Source organism: Vicia villosa, unplaced genomic scaffold (assembly GCF_029867415.1).
Source record: "Vicia villosa cultivar HV-30 ecotype Madison, WI unplaced genomic scaffold, Vvil1.0 ctg.000469F_1_1, whole genome shotgun sequence".
Classification (NCBI taxonomy): Eukaryota; Viridiplantae; Streptophyta; class Magnoliopsida; order Fabales; family Fabaceae; genus Vicia; species Vicia villosa.
In genome coordinates, this window is record NW_026705226.1 from 369,833 (window position 1) to 375,832 (window position 6,000).

The following is a 6,000-nucleotide window of genomic DNA, read 5'->3' on the forward strand; positions in this document are numbered from 1 at the left end:
GCAGTCAATGTACATATCAAAAGAAATGTGTACATGCACAACTATATAAAAAAAATATAAAATAAAAAAAAAAATTAGAAAGAATTTAGCTTCTTCATAAATAAAGTGACTATGTTTAGTTTAAAAATATTTTAATATGAAAAAGAAAGAAAAATAGAAACGAACAAAGGGAACTAACTGTTTTTTTTTTAATTTACTTTTTTATATTTGTAAATATTTTTGTATCTCAGTACTTTTGTTTTTATTTTAATAAAAGTAATTTGTGTTAAAACTAATCTCTGTAATATAGAAATTATTTGATTTGAGTCTTCATCAATAATATATTAGAGAGACTAAAATCAATATATTATCTATCACAAGGGTCAACTCAAATATAAGCAATTTTATAAAGAATAAAACAAAATAATAATGACTAAAACTAACATATAAAATGTATGATAAACCAAAATTAAAAAGTTATTAATTATTAATAAAATAAAAAATTATATATTTATATAGGATAATTATATTTTTAAACTTTAACAAATTTGTAAAGAGTATAACGAGAAGTTAGTACTATTTGTAGAGGTCATTTTCAAGATTTTTTTGAAAAAGTAAATATATACTGTTTTGAAGTTGTTTGTCATGTTTACATTTATTATCATATAATATTAAAGCTTACAGTGTTATATGAATGTTACTAACATTATAGTTGAGAGACTAGTACTATATAAAGACATGGTTTACATGCATGGACTACTGTAATTTTATGCAAAGAAATAATTGAAAAAATAGCATCTTTAATTCTCTTTTTAACTCTCATTATTTTGTTTGAAATTGTGTTGGTTATCAAAGGAGAGCCTCTAGTTCCAGCATTATTTGCATTTGGAGACTCAATTATTGATGTTGGCAATAACAACTAGTTACAAATGTTTGTTAAAGCAAACTTCTTCCCTTATGGAAGAGACTTTGTGAATCACACTCCAACCGGAAGATTTTCTAATGGAAAGCTTGCCGCAGGTTATACATGTAATTTTCTTTTTCTTCAACATATCAAATTATTTACATACATTTTATAATTTATTACTATTCCAATAAAATTGTTTGTTCACTTTTTATTCTTATATTAGAATTTGATCTATATTTTTATTCATTGTAGATGAGGTTTTTGGATTTACCTCATATCAACCGGCTTACCTTAACCTAGTTACTGAAAGAAACAATCTTTTGATCGGTGCCAACTTTGCCTCAGCTGCTACTGGTTACCATCCTTCCACATTTGCAAAATATGTAAATACATAAAGTCCCTCTCTTTTTTGTTTACTTTAAGTTGTATGGGATAAATATAATATTTGATACTACTCCGGCCTGATTTATAAGCAAAAATTCTCTTTTTAGATTCATTGAATAATGAATGTATCTAGTCTACAAAAAATACAAGATACATTAATTATTCAATGAACCTAAAAAGAGAATTTTTGCTTATAAATAAGACCGGAGGGAGTGTATCTTTTTGTGTATGTAGAATGTACTTTCATTAGGCCAACAACTAGAATACTACAAGGAATACTAGAAAGAATTGGTGAAAATAATTGGACAATTTGTTGTTGTCCGGACTAGTGATTTTGTATTAAATGATTACATAGATCCATTTCTCCAAATAATTTACACACCTTATCAATTTTCGGATATTCTTTTGCAATACTACTTTAATTTCATCCAGGTATATATGTCTCTCTTAATATATATTGCCTAAGAATTTTTTTGAGTTTCGTTTGGTAGTTTGAAGAAATAGATAGGGTTTGACTTTTTAAAAATAAGCATGAAATGGAAAATTTTGAAGAATTTGGGTAGTGAGGAATTTGGGAAAATTTTCTCTATAATATTAAACCTCATTAATTCGGAGGAACTCCAAAACCTTATTGGAAGAAGTTTACAGAGTTTATAGTTTTGGTAAATTCTTTAAAAACAATTTATTTTGTTATAATATTTAATATATATATATATATATATATATATATTAATCATAAATTTTCAATTATTATTTTACACAAAAAAGTTTTTAAAAATTAAAAAATTAATTATTTTTTCTCTATTTTTCTCATCACAAAGTCTCTCATAACCTCCTTTCCAAACTCCTAAATCAAGTCTTGATGTATCTTTGGATGAAAGAGTTTAGAGGAGAAAGAAATTCAGAACTTACAATTTTTTATCAATTATCTATAATATGATTAAATTGTAAGAGCGACCAAAAGTGTAGATGAAATTTTTAGAAGTATCATTCTTTAAAATAATCTATTTTAAAAATCTAAATAAAATTTGAGATATTTAGGAAGATCATAAACATAATTAACTTTTTATAATATGATTTTTATAAATTTATTAAATGTGATTGAAGTATAATCTAATCATTTAACATGTTTTACTTTCAATTTTTTAATTTTAATTTGGTATTACCTAAACCCTAATATACTATATTTTACTTGCAAAAAAATAATATTTTATTCAAATTCTATTATTTAACAATACACTATGGATTGACAGGATTTATATGCACTAGGAGCAAGGAAGATTGGTGTGTCAACATTACCTCCTATAGGTTGTATGCCTATAGTCATCACTTTATATAGTTTTCCCTACAACACATGTGTAGAAAAAATAAACGATGTTGCTATTGACTTCATTAAAAAACTCAATCTCACTTCAACGAAATTGCTACAAAAATTTCCAGACCTTAGACTCATCATCCTTGATATCTACCAACCTCTCTATAAACTTAGCACCAAACCTTCTGATTATGGTAAGAAATCTAATTATGTTTTTTTTCAATAAGCAATGGAATCAAAGGGAGCAAAAGGGATTCTCCACCCCCATACAAAAGGAAAGAACTACAAATCAAAGCACGAAAGAGGTTGGATATTCCAACTATAAAAATTACACGAGAACACCTTCTTATAGAAAGAACAAAGCCAATTCCAAGAAGTAAAGACAATCTCCGACATACTCTCTATGAAGCTAAAGGAATCTTCTTTGAAAATGATAGCATTACGCTTGAGCCATAAGGACCAAATTGTAGCAAGCCAAACAACCGTCACTATCGCCCGCTTGGTCAAGCATTTGAGCTTTAAACAATTGAAAAAGAAATCAATGAATTCCTCTAGAGACAAAAAATCACCAACTCCAAGCCACATATAAACCCTTCGCCAAATTATTAAGGTAACTTCGCAAGAAGAGAAGAGATGCGGTAGAGATTATTCCTCCGATAAGCAAAGAACGCAAATAGAAGCATCACCCTCAATCAAAATACCCCTTCTCACCAAATGGTCTCTAGTTGCAATTCTATTGTGAATAAATCTCCAACAAAAAATAGAATTTTAGAAGGCACTTTGATTTTCCAAAGATGGACTAGAGCCATTACTTTGTCATTATTCAAAGGCGGACCTGAAAGATTGACTTTGAAACGATCATAGTAAGACTTCACCGAGAACATTCTGTCCGAATTCGGTCTCCACATAAAAGAATCTTATTTGCTACTCTTCAAATTCTGTTGCTGTAGGATATCATACAGCTCTTGGATTACCGCCAACAGGGGCTGCCTAGAAGTAGCAGCCACAGATTCCCCTCCTAGCCCAGCGACAGTCACACGCTCTGCCACTACCTCACTTCCAGTAGCATCCACGATTTCTCCACTTCCAGTGACCGCCGCAGCCACTGCCTCACTCCCAGCCGCAAACAGATTAACCAGCTGCCACTTCCAGCAGCCTCCCTCATAAAAACCTGCAGTGTTAACAGATTGCAGATGATTGCCATCCATTAAAAAAAGATTGGGAAAGCGTTCCATCAAGGGCTGCTGTCTCGTCCAAGACGCGTACCCCAAAGGGATGGCATCCCCGTTTCCCACACTACAGTGAATAGCTCTCGCGAAGTGGTCAAAAATAAGATTTTCATAATTATCCGAAATGATTAAGTCTCTCCACAAAATAGAGTCTTTTTTATACACCACCGATTCATCTCCTACTAAAAATTTGAGCTTCGTATTTCCATATCTCGCTTCTAAGAGATCACGCCAAACCGCCTTCTTATCCGTAAGGATTCTCCACTTCCATTTACTAAGCAAAGCCACATTCATGATCTCCACGTTTTTAACCCCCAAACCTCCCTCTTCCCGGGACTTGCACACCGTATCCCAACTCACCCAATTAATCAATCTTTTAAGATCCCCACCTCCCCAAAGAAACTTGCGTTGGATCGAACTAACCTCATTCAAAACCTTCTTAGGTACCTTGTAAAAGGAAAGCGAATAAGTCAATATTACATTAATGACCGAATTAATCAAGACCACTCTACCCGCCATACTAAGATGTGATCCTCTCCAAACCGACAATCTCTTTTTTAACATCAATATAATGTCTCTCCACATTGAAAGCTTCCTAGGATTGTCACGGACCCTCATACCAAGAAATTTGAAAGGTAAGGACCCCACTTTACAAGAAAGAAAACTAGAAGCGGCTTCCAAGTACCAATCTCCAACATTTATCCCATATAAATTACTCTTATGAAAATTTATCCTCGAGCCTGACATTAACTTAAAACCTCTAAAGATAGATTTCAAACTCCATAAGTTTGCCAAATCACAATCGGCTATAATTAAAGTATCATCCGCAAAATTCAAACTCCATGATTTTTATTGGATGATGGTCCTCCATATACATAAAACTTTTTATGTCTATTCAATATATAACTTATGATCTTATTGATATATATATGACGTCCAATAAAAATAAGATACTTAATAGTTCTTCTAAACAATATTGCAATATATATATATATATATATATATATATATATATATATATATATATATATATATATATATGATAATGATTTTTATTGGATGATGGTCCTCCATATACATAAAACTTTTTTGTTTTGAATGATTAAATATATATTAAGATTGTTTAATGGTAAAGTTGTTTTGATCTCTTTAGAAAATAATGTTTGATGATATTTTCAAGATGTTTTAATGGATACAGCTGTATCATTCAGTTTTGATAAGTCGTTCTAAAATTTAATTATGAATTATTGTATCAAGTTAATTCATATTCATTGATTTAATGTTTAATAGGCTTTGAGGTGTGTGCTTAATTAACTTAATAGCAATTCTACTACCATCAAAAATGCATTTATATCTTAATTTTATTAATTAAATTAATGAGTAATTTATTAAGCTTTTATTAATTAAATTAATAAGAGATTAATATAATCAATATGTTTATATATTATTTTTAATTATAATAAACTATAAATATTTTAAGAATTTATAACTCAAAATTGTTGTTGCTCACTTGCAACTTTTCTAACATTTTTTTTTACTATTCATTAAAGTTTGATCCTAAGAAGACTTTAATGGTGCTAGTAGTGATGTGAGTTAAGGTAATTAAGCACACACCCCAAAGCCTATTAGATATTAACTTAATGAGTATGAATTGACTTGATACAATAATTCACAATTAAATTTTAGAGCGATTTATCGAATCTGAATGATATAATATGTATCAATTAAAGTATCTTGAAAATATCATCATACGTTACTTTCTAAAAAATCAAAAAAACTATATCATTAAATAATCTTAGGAGTATTTTAATAATGTTAATTGTATTTAATAGTTGAAAACAATATATATATATATATATATATATATATATATATATATATATATATATATATATATATATATATATATATATATATATATATATATATTGCAATACTTTCTTTAGAATAACTACTAAATATTTTATTTTCATTGATCAGAATATATAAGAAAGACTCTAAGTTTTTCAAATTTCGTAATAAGTTAGATTTTTCTAATTTCAGATTTTCCATTTCATGGGAGGGTTTGGTCTAACTCCGTTTTTTTAAGTATTTTTTTCTGTTTTAAAATATTTTGCATTTATCTAGTAAATTAAATGATTGAAAAGAGTTTATATAAAATAATATCTCTGTTTTTGTTTGTAAAA

General features: G+C 28.6%; 1 pseudogene; it reads left to right on the forward strand.

The window, feature by feature from the left end:
- The window catches only part of LOC131628631 (GDSL esterase/lipase At5g22810-like), a 41,929-nt pseudogene extending 39,118 nt beyond the window's left edge, over positions 1-2,811 (forward strand).
- Positions 2,812-6,000: the final 3,189 nt, after the last annotated feature.